Source organism: Colletotrichum graminicola, assembly GCF_000149035.1.
Source record: "Colletotrichum graminicola M1.001 genomic scaffold supercont1.9, whole genome shotgun sequence".
Lineage (NCBI taxonomy): Eukaryota > Fungi > Ascomycota > Sordariomycetes > Glomerellales > Glomerellaceae > Colletotrichum > Colletotrichum graminicola.
This window is the reverse complement of record NW_007361013.1, coordinates 277,153-290,794: the sequence shown is the minus strand read 5'-3', so window position 1 is coordinate 290,794 and position 13,642 is coordinate 277,153.

The following is a 13,642-nucleotide window of genomic DNA, read 5'->3' as shown; positions in this document are numbered from 1 at the left end:
AATATCACTTTCACAGGTGTCCCGCTTGCTGTCATAAATTTGGTTCCTCACTTGTCCTTGCCTTGGCATTCGAACATGATGGAGAGAAGGATCGATAGAATGGGCGATCGCGGTAAGAAAGTCAGTTTAAAGGGAAAGAAAAGAAGATTGTGTGACTGAAAGGGCTTCAGACGGTCGCTTTCCACCCCCCCCCCCCAGGGTGGCCCTCAGCCTCTGGAATCCCACATGGCCGACCGTTCCAGAAAGGGAACGGCGGCCGCCCATCACTGGGAACAAATCCAGCTTCTCTATCCGATGGAATATTCCATGCCAGACTTGCTTTGCCGGGAGAGAATGCGTCCCCCCCCCCCCGTCCTGTCAGCTGGAAATCGGCAGATCGGAATTGATCAAGGGGGCACCGAAGCCATCCGCATTCGAGCCGGGTTCTCGAAGCCAGCTACGAGACTCGCGCCGTTTCGACTAAACTCCCCCCAACAATTTGCTTCGTTTTCGATCTGGGACTGAATAGTCCTTTTGCGAAACTCTTCCTCGGTGGGATTTGCTTCTTCGCTTAAAGAACTTTCAAGGCTCGCGCATCGGACGGCAGGGCACTCGTTCGCCTCTTTCGGGACCGCTGATTTGTGGCCATCATAGATGCAATGGTCATAGGAAGGGGGGACAAGGCTCACGGAAACACAACGAACCGAGGCCGCAGCCCACGGAAACGAAGCAAGGGGAATAAGACAACAAGAGTTTAAGATTGTTTCATTGATTATACATGCTGACCAACTCCCAAAGAAGATGGCCCAAACACAAATTTGGGATACTCGGGTGGGCCGCAAGTTTCGTTGACAGACGCAAAATATCCATTCTCAAATATGGGAATCGACATGAACAGCTGCGGGAAGGGAAACACGGAGACGGTTCTGCCGGTCATTCGCTCACCCTCTTCTGGGAAGATCTTGTGCTCCCACGGGCCTAAACTCCTTCTCTACATACGAGGTCGCGGGAATATGGTTACTGCCGCAATAAACCCATCATAGGCAGAAGCTTCCAAAGTCTGGAGCCAAAGTGCCTCACTCGTTACTCACTTCACGCGGGATGCTACCAGCCCATGGATTCCGCACGCTCTATCAGACATCAGCCAACCCTCCCCCCCCTGAAAGGTGGAAGGGGAAAGGGAAAAAAAGCATCGAGTTGCCACCTGACAGGATCTGCCAGGTTTCAAAGGCCCATTTACCAAGATTGTCCTCGAGAGAATGACACATGTTTGATTCGACCAGGTCGCAGTAACTACCAACAAGACCCAGCAAAACGGGCCCTTTTCCATCACCCCACTCTATCTTCCAGAGTCCCGGTATACCTACAATTCTTTGGAGAGGGCGGGGGCACTCACATACACGCACAAGAAATCCCACGTCTCAAACGCGCTCGCTCGTTCGCCGGCGCGGGGGGATAGACTGCTCGTCCGAGACAAGACAATGTTCGCCAGCGCCCACCATGTACGTGGGCGGAACCCCCCCTTTCCTAAAACGAGTCGACGAGACATGCAGCATCAAAAGAGCAGATGATCCATGACATGACATTGAATTACACAAGACACCTGTTGGGGTGTAGGATGTCTTACACGCCCTCCCGCGAGACATGGCAGACTCCCTGATCTCGCCCCGCCCCCCGAAGCCACGAGGATGGTTCCGCCGAGAAGGAAGGAAAGAAGGAGAGAGGGGGTGGGGGAAGGCGAGTAGCCAAGTATGGGCAAAGTCGACATGTCACCTCTCACGCCCGTCCTCGACGTTTGCCCTGTCGCGGAAGATAGCCGGCAGAGTGAACACAGCACACCACCCACCATCCTCACGGCATCGTCCCCGGTGCGCGATCGAGCGTAATCTCGAGAGGGAGCAGGCATCCAAGCTGATGGATGACCCAATGAACGAGAAAGAAGCCGCTATCCTCTCACTGCATGATCGTGATATTGGAAACTGAGGCTGCCTCACGTCAACGGAACCCCCCCCCCCCCTTGCCGCCTTCGAGGAAAGAAGTCCGGACATTCACACGTATTCACACAACGTTACACGATACACAATGTTTCTGCAGCCTCCCCCCCCCTTTTTCTCTCTCTCTCTGCCTTCCGGCAGCGTTTCTTCCTCCCCCTTCTTGTAGCAGTCGGCATGATGCATGATGACACCAAGAAAGAGAAAAGGAAAAAGAATGAGGGGTCAATGGACAGCTGCAGGATCTCACGACAACTGTCAAATCTCGCCCACAAGCGCCGCTGTCACGTCTTACAGAATCCTCAGGAACGAAAAGTCTCGGGGGTGATCCATGTCCTCGGGCTCTCCCCCCCTTTTTCTTTTTTCCCTCTCTCTTCACGCTGCTGTATCACGATGCTCTGCTTCTCGTCATTGTAGCTGGATAGGTTGAGGGCCTTCGCATTGCCGTCAAGCCTGTGAGTGGCCAAGGACCCAAGTAGCCCGACGGGCAGGCCGGGCAAGCACGAGTAGATCATAGGTCGGGCCATACACAAGCGAGTGGGAGGGGGAGATCAGGCGCAGCTGACCTAGTGGTAGCCACGATCACATCACGACTGGCCCAGAGAAAAGCCGGCAGTGTTTACATAGCTGTTCCGTCCCCATCCAAGCAGCCTCACTCGGGGGCAAAGCATAGGTTGGGAGAGAGGATCCCCAGAGACTCCTGATCTGCAACCCCCGATTGGGTCAACATTTCCGATCTCAGACAGCAGCGAGCAACCAACACCACTCATTCCCAGGTGCCTATACTTTTGCCCCCCCCGCGCCTGGCTGTTGCTTTGCCAGCCACTGCGCACACTAGGTAGCAGCAGCCCGGGCTGTGCTGGGACGCGGTCGTCTTGTGACTGGACCTACCTATTGTCTTGTCTCGTTCACCCGCTCGCTACTCGAGACATGGGCGTACGGGGAGAGAAAAGGCAAAGAAGAAAGAAAAAAAGAAAAGAAAAAGGTCGGGAAGGAGCTGAGAGCGGCGTCATTTCAAGCTGGGAGGGGGGGAGGGGTACACATGGCGCGGGGATACAGCAACGGGCAGCACGTTGGAATCCAAATCCAAGCTCAACGGCGTGGATCAGAGGTTCCGCGAGCGTGGAAGGGAACGCGCGCCGTCTTGGAGTTTTGGGGGTGGAACTTGAAGGGGGGAGGAGGAGGAGGAGGGAGGAAGAGGATGACTCGCGATGTAGTGGAAGAGGAAGAGTGGAACGACGAGCAGGTCCATAGCCCACACGTCAAGTCACCGCACGACATGTGTCCCTCCTCTTTGTCTCCTCTTTCCTGCTTCGTCAATCTCCTGCTAGGCCTGCTTTCTGCCACTCAACCCGCCTCTGGCATCGTCCGCCAACCAGACCTCAGGAATGCCCAGAAACGGCATCGCATCGCGGTTCGAGCCCACCTCTCTCTCGCCCACGATGCCCATCCATTCGGTTGCCTCCCGAGCCCAGCCCAGCCCAGCCATCCAACCGACGTCAATGATGGCTCCTCAGCCCCCTATCTCTCTCTCCCTCCCTCGCCCGGGAGCGCAGCAAGGATGGCCTTTGAGAGTAAGAGCAAATCAAGCAGTCACCTATGGCAAGCCCCCCCCCTCCCCCCCTCCTCTTCTCTAGCTACGGCTGTGGTTCAAGCATGGACAAGGAAGGCAGATCACCCGTCCACAAGGGGGGGTAGGGGGAGGGGAGGGGAGAGATGAACTGAATCTCTCTCACAGGTATGCCGGAGACGAAGTGTGAAGAGGACGAGGGGGGGCAAATGGGTTTACAGCTCAGGGAAGGAAAAAAAAAAAAGGTATTTCTGGTGCGCGGCTCCCGAACAGGCATGATCCCTACTCTGTTCCGTTCGTGGTCCATCCTTACTCCATCTTTTTTCGTCTGCGCGCTCGGTCCCGGCTTACAATGGCGGGTTGCCATTCCAAGAAAAACCCGCTGACACAATCCGATCCATCCTCTCCCTCCTTCTCCACGCCCCGCGCGCCGTTGGGTGAGCCCTGCTGCTAAGAACATCCGCTGGGGACACGGTGCGGGAATTGGACAGACGGGGACAGAGGAAACGTGAGTCATCTGACACAGTCGTGGTCCAGACTGCCGAAGCACGTAACCGTCCCGCCTCCCCCGGAGCTCTGTGCTACATCAAGGAAAGAAATGACATGCGCACAAGCACTTCCACGGACGGACAAAGGAAACATTGCCGGCGTCACTATCAAATCGCCACGAGGGCTTGGAAACGTGTGGCCCACCCCCTGTTGGTAGGGAAACATGCTGCTATTTGCGGTGCCATATTGAGGAGGAAGGATGAAGAACCCCTCCTCCAGAGGGGGTGGAGGCTATCGGTGGATGATTGGGAGAATCGAGCCGTGAACCCCCTCGAAATATCGGTAACATACCGAGTATTGCATATAGGTACCCTCCTTCCATGATGGCCAGGAGTCGTCCCCTACGCTCATCTCAGATCTGATCGGCTCGCGCAGCACAGACCGCTTGACGACCAGGGGGTGGACAACAACCAAAACGTCCAACGATGCGAGAGAAGACGAGCCGGCCCAGCTCTCGACCAAGTCCCGACAAGGCATCAAGCGCCGGGCCAAGGCGGGCAAGGGCATATCTCTCCCCATCTCTCTCTCCAGGGATGGGGGTGAGGGTCGAGAACCGGCATCAAGTAGAGGTGAAAACCCTGAGGGGCAAAGCCTGTTTCATTCGGCAGGTCCTAGGTATACCTGCACCTATACTCGCGACGACGTCGTCCAAAGGGCATAGCGCGGGGAAGGATATTGGAAAGCAGCAAAAGGTTACTATACATTACTATAGCGGAAGCTCTTCCAGAAGGTCCTTTGCTTTGACATTTTTGCCTAGCTCGTTTCTGCAGCGGTCTTAGTTGTATCAAATAGTCGCACTGTCAGTCCTCACATGCATCGGCGGGGGGGGGGGGGGGGTATGAGCGAACCCTACAATCGCGATATTTCCTGCATTCTGACCAAGTAAAGGTCGCATGCCGGGGTGTTCCGCCTGCCGTGTACGCGCGCGCGCGCGAGAGAGAGAGAGAGAGGGGTGGGGGGGGGGGGGGGGGGGGCAAGGGGAAGAAACCGGGGTGGGTGATGAGCCGGTCGTCTTCCGGGCCGCGTAGAGAAGCACCATGGCCATGATGGAGAGGGACGGCAACGACGACGATAACCATGATGATGACGAAGAACGTCGGCGCAGGCGTGGGCCCTCCCGAATCAGAAACTGAGCCGTGACACACATCGCCCCGTCGCCCGTCGGCCGCCGGCCGGAGGCGCGGAGAAGGGGCCGAAAAGATCATCGAGGCGACGATGAATCCGTATCGAGCGTCGTATAGACAGAGGTTCGCATTCGGGTTGCCGATTGTGCCTTGACTCTGCAACCTCACTCTTACCTTTCCCCACCATCGGCGTCCCATGTTCATCCCGTGCTCTTTGACCTTGCTTGAACGATGGGACTTGTATGATCTCCACCCCGGCCCTGTGCCATTTGGCCTGTCAAGGTCGTATTTTTCGTTCTTTCCGGCCATCGACTGAGGCGTCAGTACGTGTACATACAATTCAGATAATGATCGACCGTCCATGTCGGTTGATCGTGCTTGGATGACATGTCAGATTCTCCCCTATTCGAACCGGGATCGCACATGCATGGTATACGTGCGAAACGGGCTGCTCGAAAGCTCAGTGGCTCGGGGCAAAGCTGCTACATTGGGGCACTCGGCCGTGACGAAAAGGGAAGAGCTTGCGATGCTTGTTAGGGCAGCGCGGGTAGATCTCTCTGCTTTTCCCCCTTGTCACATTTCAGCTTTCCCTTGTGCGCTGCACATGGTAGAAATGTGAGGAAAGAAAGCAAGGGCTGTCTGTCATGATGGGCGGAGAGGGCTCCACCAACTCCCGTCGTGCCCATTCGGAGCGCACGGAATCGGGCAAAGGCATCAAACTAGAGTTATATGGGCCATTCACCACATAAACTTAGGTGGAGTGGCCGGGATGCCGTGAGCTTGGACTCAGACTACCTGGGTCCTGGCTCTTGCAACCGTGCTTGGGAGGGACCCATGTCGCGGAGCAGCTTCGTCTTGGTTAGGAAAAGTGCGTCGATCACACTGCCCACCCCTGGCGGGGTTGGTTGGACGATGGAGGTGGGATCAGGCGGCTTGGCATATCGCATCGTCCAAAAGCTTGCGATTCAGACATTCCCATCCCGCGCCGTCATAGACCTCGGGCGAGACTGGACGAGGCTGGTCCACACCAAGCCTCCAGAGGTCGGCTGACCTGTGAGCTCGATGCCTGATCATCCCTTCAATGCCGGGCAATCGACAGCGGCCGGCAAGCATATCGGACAAGAAGTCTGGATATCCCGTTCACCGTGGCCCATTGGCCCACTGTAAAAAATGGTGACTGAAAGAACGCTAGAAGCATCTCATAGGTAATTATATATCAGCTGATCTAGTGGGTGCTCAGGCATCTCCTTCGGCTCGTGCTAGTTTACAACCACAGCACACTAGTAGTAGGCAATCGGGTATGCACTCACCCCTACAGGAAAAGGCGTATCGCATCTCATCCGCGTTTTTGCAAGAGATGATAATGAGCCTGGTATGCGCTCTTTTTTCCCCTGCCGTTTTTCCGCGGAAAGCGACGGCTGCCGACAGAATCGCGCAAGGAAGACCTGAAGACAAGAGCGGATGTTGGGTCGTTTTGGGGTACAAGAGAGAGCAGAGCAGAGCGACGCAGTCACGTCGACTCTTAGCGTGACGCCGCCCGCCCGTCAGTCAAGTCGATCAGATCTCGCTGACGTGCAGCGTCTGCTGTCGTCCTGTTGTTCCCCATTGGCCCCTTCCCATCGTGCAAGCGTTTCGCTCCGAACTATGAGTTCACAGATCGGCGGTGCCACGATCTGACAAGACGAGCAGATGGAGGGGGTGGGTTACCATGGCTCTGGGACTCGCGAACAGATGGCCGTTTGTGATGAGAACGGGCGCAAGAGGCGCTACAACGTTGGGCACGAAGGGCCGTCTTGCCTACATATCTCGGTCGGGTCGCCTGTCAAGAGAGCAAAAGACAAAAATGCGAGTGTGGCGCTCGAAGCTCCCTGGCCACCGGAACTACTACTAGGTGGCACAACCATCGATCTGTGGAGAGATCAGAAAAAGAAGAAAGTTGCGCCTTCATCTGCGGACGACCAGATGGCGGGAGTTTGAGCCTCCAAGAGAGCAAGCCCCTTGCAGTGGCGGCTCGCGAATGGCCCAGTCTCGGCTCGGTATGTGCTAGCACGGCCGTCTCAGCTCAGCCCAATGCTCTAGTGAGCCGGCCACAAGGCCCCTGGACCCTCGGGTTCGTTCGGTCCTGGACAATGTGCGTCGCAGTGCCCCTTTGCCTTAATCACTCTCTTTCCATGTCTCAAGGACCCCGAAATAGACGTACATCGCCGGACGGGGAGGTCGGTCCATCTCGAGGATACCATCTGAATGCTCCGATCAGTCTGCCCGCCTGCCTCGGGCCATCATCAGATTCGTCACCAGACTCCTTGCGGGCTCTGAAGATTTCTGGCCCGTCAAAAAGAATTGCTTTGCGGATGCGACGCGGTCGAGAGCTTGGGCCAGCGTATGATAGGTGACGTGAGCCGCGTGCCGAGTTTGACTTGCCAAAGCAAGGAGGTCCTCGTCCCCTGAGGCGCCTCGGGGGACGAGCCGGGGGAGGTGAGGTGGCTTCCCATGACATGACGCGCGTCTGTTTACTCAACCCTCCAGATACAGGGGAGGATAGCCACGTTGGCTGCGAAAAGCCGAAGGGACCTTGTCCCTGTCAGCGGATCGAACACCATGCTTCCCCGGTTCCTGGCAAGCCAATTCTGTCGCCTGTGGCGTGTACGAATATCCTTTTCCGAGTCGGTAGGAAATTTGCATGGAAATCTCGCAAAGTTGATATGTGATGGTGAAGACCGAAATTTTGCGCCATCATCCACTCCAGGTCTGTCACTCAACAGCGGGTGGAAGATACGACAACGCAATTACCGATGGTGAACGGAGAAGAGGCCTAGCACGATCGGGAAACGAGACGCATCTCGGGGTTTCCGTCATCGCGCAGCTAGGAGACGGCGCAGTAGTGCAAACGGTTTTTTTTTTAGTAATCGGGCTATTGAGTGATGATCCTGTTTAGAGTGTGAAGACGAGCGGAGACCAGGTGGCTTTCGTTGTCCGGGACGAACGCGGCTGGCGAGCTCCAAGTGGCCGAATGAAACGCATTTGTGTTATGACGGTTTCCGTAAGGAGCCGTCAGCGACAAGTCTTGTACGTCTGCATGGACGATAACCCTGGATCAGGGGGAGGGGGGGGGGGGGCTCGACGTCTGAAGATGTTGATTCGACGGCAGAAACCGTAAGGCTGAAATAAGGGCGAACGGGGAGGCCAGTTTCAGCTCGTCCGTCTTGTTCTATACCACCTGGCAGGCAGGTGCCGTCGAAAGGGCCTGGTGTGTGTGTGTGTGTGTGTGAGAGAGAGAGAGAGAGAAAAGACGTGCAACCGCACTGGAAGGAATGAAGCCAGATCCGGTGAAAATCTTGTCCAGGTGATGGAATTGCTATGTGAACGCCCTTGGATAATGGCTGTGGCTGCGAGTACGAGGTGCGTTTTGGCCTGGGGTGCATCCTGCACGGAGCCTACGGCCGTAGCCTGTGAAGTCGTACCTACTTTGTAGTAGGCGGGGGCAAACTTGAAAATCATACAGTACCTGTCGATCTGTAATAATAGCAGCTTAGAAAGCCAATCTGAGACTTTGGTGACTGGGCAGTCCACCGGAGATAGCGAGATTGCAGTGGCCTTCCGATATGCCGACGACAAAAGTGAAAGACTGTCCGTCTCCAACAAGGCTTGCCGTTTCAACTCGCGGGTGGATGATGGAATGTGAGAGACATCTGCCACATGCACTAACTGGCGGCTTAGCGTCCAGACCATCGCTCGTGGACCGCCACCAGTCATGAGCGGGACGGATCGTTGGGGCGATACCTAGGTAGACGCCTTTCAAGATTTCGTTTCGGTAGCGGCAACCGGGCCGTTGAGAAACCCGATGAAGCCCTCCATATTTCTTTTGAAAGAATATATGCCGAACTCTCACTTCCATCATCCGTCCAACAGCTTCGGCCGTGACGCGTGTCCCGGCAGCGATTCACCATCATCTGACAGGGCAAAGCCGTGGTCCTCGAGCCGGTAGGTCGTGCTGCTGGGAACGTCGCATCGGTCTTCTTCTGCGAACCTCGCTACCGATTGCCGTCACTGTCTGACACCGCCTTCTCGGATTTATGCTGAGCCGGGGCCCCCGGGGGTTGGTTGAAGACATTGAAACGCCTCGTGCCGGCTGGCCCGGTTCCCATTGTGTCGACGAGCAAGTGGACTATTGGTGTGAGTGGCTGTTCCCGTCTTTAGTGTCAATTGATCAATCACCGTTGCTCCCGTCATTCGTCATGCCCTTTGAATGGCCACCGAGATGACGAGTGTCCCAGAGACCTTGAAGAAGACGATCCAATTGAGTTTTTGCATGGCCATGGGGGCTATCTTGGCCCGCCACCTCGTTCGCTATGTGGTTCTTTTAGCCATTTCCACGAAGCTGGCCCCCTTGCCTGCCACCATTGTGCCGCGATTCTATCCGGAGACTGTTCCTGGTACCAGCAGACGTGTCGCGCACCCGGGATGATCGCCCTTCAACCATAGTGTTGGGACCTGGGCACAGATATCAGCACCTGCAGTCCGGTCGGCTAACCACTTCTGGTTGGCGCGCTGTCATGGTCAGTTCAGTTCAGCTCTCTGCGACCTGCTTACACCCGCTAGCGTGCCCTGCTGTCAGGTGTCTCCTTTCCCGACCGACTGGATCTCGATGCGCATTTTAGTCTTCCCAGGGGTCCGTTCAGCTTCTCAAGAAGGCCGTCTCTGTTAGACATGGTGCTTCTGATGATCGATGACGCCGCCTGGTCGGAGTCGGTACTCGGTACTCGGCAAGGTCCTAAAAGCCAGGCTTCTTCTTCTGGCTTGGATCTCCAATCTTCCTTCAAGCCAAGGTACGTGTTTACGGGTAACCTCGCAACAATGGCCGGGTTCGGTTCCTTCTGAAGACCCCTCGACGCGTTACACAGCGGGCCGACCAATTGTCTAGGTTGTGTGTGACCGCCATTGGGGCCGTCATCCCATAGTGCGTTTCCCCCCCATGCGAGTTCTGTTCAGTAATCCTTGTACCCTGGAAGCCTGGGCGGGGATTCGAATCCCTCATTGACTGTGGCATTGCCATAATATAGTGTGCAGTGGGAGCTGGGAGGGTCTATGCCGCAGCTGCCACATCCCCCTAGGGGACTTGATGACGATGCCCCAATTCAGTTATAAAGTGAGTGCTAATTCGCTTTCGTTGAATCAACTACCCACCAGCTGGTGGTCAGGCGCACACGAATCGACCCCTACGTATAGGTATCCGTAACCGACCGTCAGGTTCTGTGGTGGCCCCGCCGACCCTGTCATGAACTAGGTAAGCACCTAAGTCATCATGTCGTTCCCCTCAGCTAAAGTGCTCCTTGTCATAGGCCGCACGGACGACCTGAGAGGGCACCGACATTTGAGCTGACCATTTGGCATCTGGCGTGCTAGTAATAATAGTAGGTGGCGCGAAAAAATCAAACTTCCAGCCACATACATACCTACTCCGCAGCTAGCTAGCATTAGGCATTAGCTAGCTAGGCTGCGTGTGCCCTTCAGACCCGTTTGTCATCATGCCACTACCTACCTCTTTCTGGCGAGGCACAGAACATGATCGATCCATGGGTATTCCCTACAATGCAGCAATCTTGGGGGACGGCAAAGCCATGTATCATTACCTGGCCATACGTGCGTATTCCTCGCCCCCAGCAGTTCGATATGAAAGCTGCCCATGTTGTATTGCAGGAATAGTGTGCGTCCGCCAAGGCCGCGGAAGTCTCCTCAAATGACGATTGGTCCATGCGGATATGACAAGTGACGGACCGCATGCGCTTGAGCCGTTGCTGCTATGCCGGCGAAGCAGACATCCCGAGAGCGCTCTGGTCTACCTAGGTAGCCCGGTGATTGCCGGTTGTTCAAGTCGGGTGGACGAGGAGGAAGCACCGGCAGTGCGGCTCTTTGAGTCTCGTGATTTGCACCAGAGGTTGGCCATCTCCAGGCCAGGATTATGGGATGCAGGACGTGATGCTCTGTGCCATAGTTTCACCCTGCTTGCTTTCGTTGCGGTGCCTTTAACGGGTGTGGATGGGTCCCAAGCCTCTTCAAGTGGTTGGCTTGTTGCTTGATTCGGAGCACCAGCACAACAACTCTGGGCGATGCCATTCTCGATGCCTCTGCACGGCCTGCATAAGCTCAGGTACAGTACCAGAATTGTAAGATTCTTGGGCAACACGTGGGTTGTCATTATGCATCAAGTCGCATCGGATTACTGACAAGAGAGTCTAGAGTTGCTAGCGGTGCTCCACTCGTATCGCGATTCGAGCTGCGTGGTGAACAAATTGACAGGCCAAGGGGCTAGGGATCTAGGTATTCCCCCCTCGATTCTTGCATGCATGATGGAATGCTTTCTGCAGATTTAGATTTTTTCTTTCTTCCCCCCCCCCCCCCAGCGAACGGCAGCCTCTGGCGCCAGGTATTGGACGTCTGCTGAGAAGGCACCGGGGTTCAAACGATGCCGGTACTCGAAACATGAGGCAGAGTGTGCTTCGGGGTGTTATCGAGAACACTGATACGGCACTGAGGAGGTGCGAGTTCAGTGGCGATACTGCTGGCTTCGCCTCTACTTGCCTAGTTCAACAACCCCGAGGTTCGTGGTGGCACATGAGCCATGGGGAAGAAAACCATGACAGTAACTCCTGCCTGTGTGCCAAATTATCGTGATGCAGGTCTGGGGTGATTGGGTCGCCTAGCAAGAAGGATGATTGGGTGAAGCAAAAGGCTCCTTTTGCCGCTGCGTTGCGGCTTTTGGGCAGATAACGACATGGGCTGCTATAGCAATGCCGAGCTGGGATCCATGATCACAGCGTGACCTAACTAAATCGCCGGCCCAGGCGGGGAGGAGCAGGGTGCTGCCGGGGACCACAGGGAAGCGGCATACGCACACACACCCCTAGATTCCGCTTACGGTGCGTGGTTGCGAAAAAAAACATAACCGCTGCCTCCACCGTCTTCAACCCCCTGCTTTACAGCAAAGTCGGAGGGTTGTGATGCAGACAGAAGGATTGTCTTTCGCATATGGAATCATTCGACCGGGGCCGCCGTTTCGTCATGGAGGCTCTGTACGGGTACGTGGCTTTGGTATCTTTTGTACGGCTGTGGCCGGTAAACTCCGTAATTTTGTCCATTGCCTCGTCTGCGGACAGCCGACTGCGAGTCTCGGGCGCTCATTGGCGCAGATTATACGATGTCCATTCAACGCCTCTTGGGTCTGTGCTTCTCGGCCTTGCTGCTGGTCCTCCGAGGCGTCTGGGGTCGTCTTGTGAGGGCGAGCCCGGAGCGAAGATGACGTTGGATATGGCAATTCGGGTGTGGGCCACGATCATGACTGATGGTGACTTTCTTGGAACTGGGGACCAGAAACAACAAAAACCATTGTTGACGCTCATCAGCCTCGCAGTGATGCCAAGCCGGTAATCAGGTCGCCGAGTCTGTCAAAGCAGGCTGCAACGAAGCATTCGAAACGGACGAAAAATCAGGCATCATGGCGAGCTGTCACTGGGTGACGAGGACAGTGGCAGACATGGCTGCTGATAAGCAAAGTGAAGTGGGGAAGAGCCGCACAGGCTCGTACGGATATGAAGATTGTGACGTTAGGCGAGAGGAGAGAGGCGCCATATGAGGCGATTAGCAGTTGCAGTTAAGAAAGGGCCCGAATGGAATGAGTCGACGGTCTCGGTTCCCATGATGCAAGTCGCATCGACAGGCGGCAGAGGGACGGGATGCCAGCCAAGCTCCTCTCAGTAGGCTCCAACGCCGAGCCTTTCGGTTAGAAACGACAGGGGATGTAGTGCTGATGCAATGCCGATAACGAAGGCCATGGCGACGATCAGATTTGTGCCTCTGGGTTGCGCTGCCAGCCACAGCGGAAAACACAGCGTCTTCTCCATTGGGAAGAAAGAGCTGGGCCGGCCAGGGCCGGCCAGGGTACCCAGGCCATGTTGTTTGCATTAAGGCCCGGTTTGGAATCCAGGCGACAAGAGGCAAGCGGGCTCCGAAGATGGGATTTCTTTAGAGGACTGTAGTAAGCGCTGACAGGTTGATTCATGAACCGAGTGTTTCGAACGAAGCCGGCCAATAAACGAAGTGGCGATAACGGCCCAGGAGATACGCCAGAGCTGGTGATGCTAAGGGGCCCGACAGAGAGGAAGAGAGAGAAAGCATGCGGACGATGGTGAGATGTCTAGCTCAGAAACCGGCCGTCACTGTTGCGTGTTGCGTGGGTTGCAAGATGCCGGCGGCGGCGGCAGCTTCGGCCTCAGGCTGCAATCTCAAGTAGAGAGGAAGGCAAGTAGAATTTGGGGTGTGAGGATATGCACCGGATCGATTGATGGAGGAAGCCGCCAACAGCAGCTGCACGTCCCGGCAAGTAAGGTTGAATGGAGTTGAGTGAGTGACTTGAAGTGCCAAAGGTAGGGGAC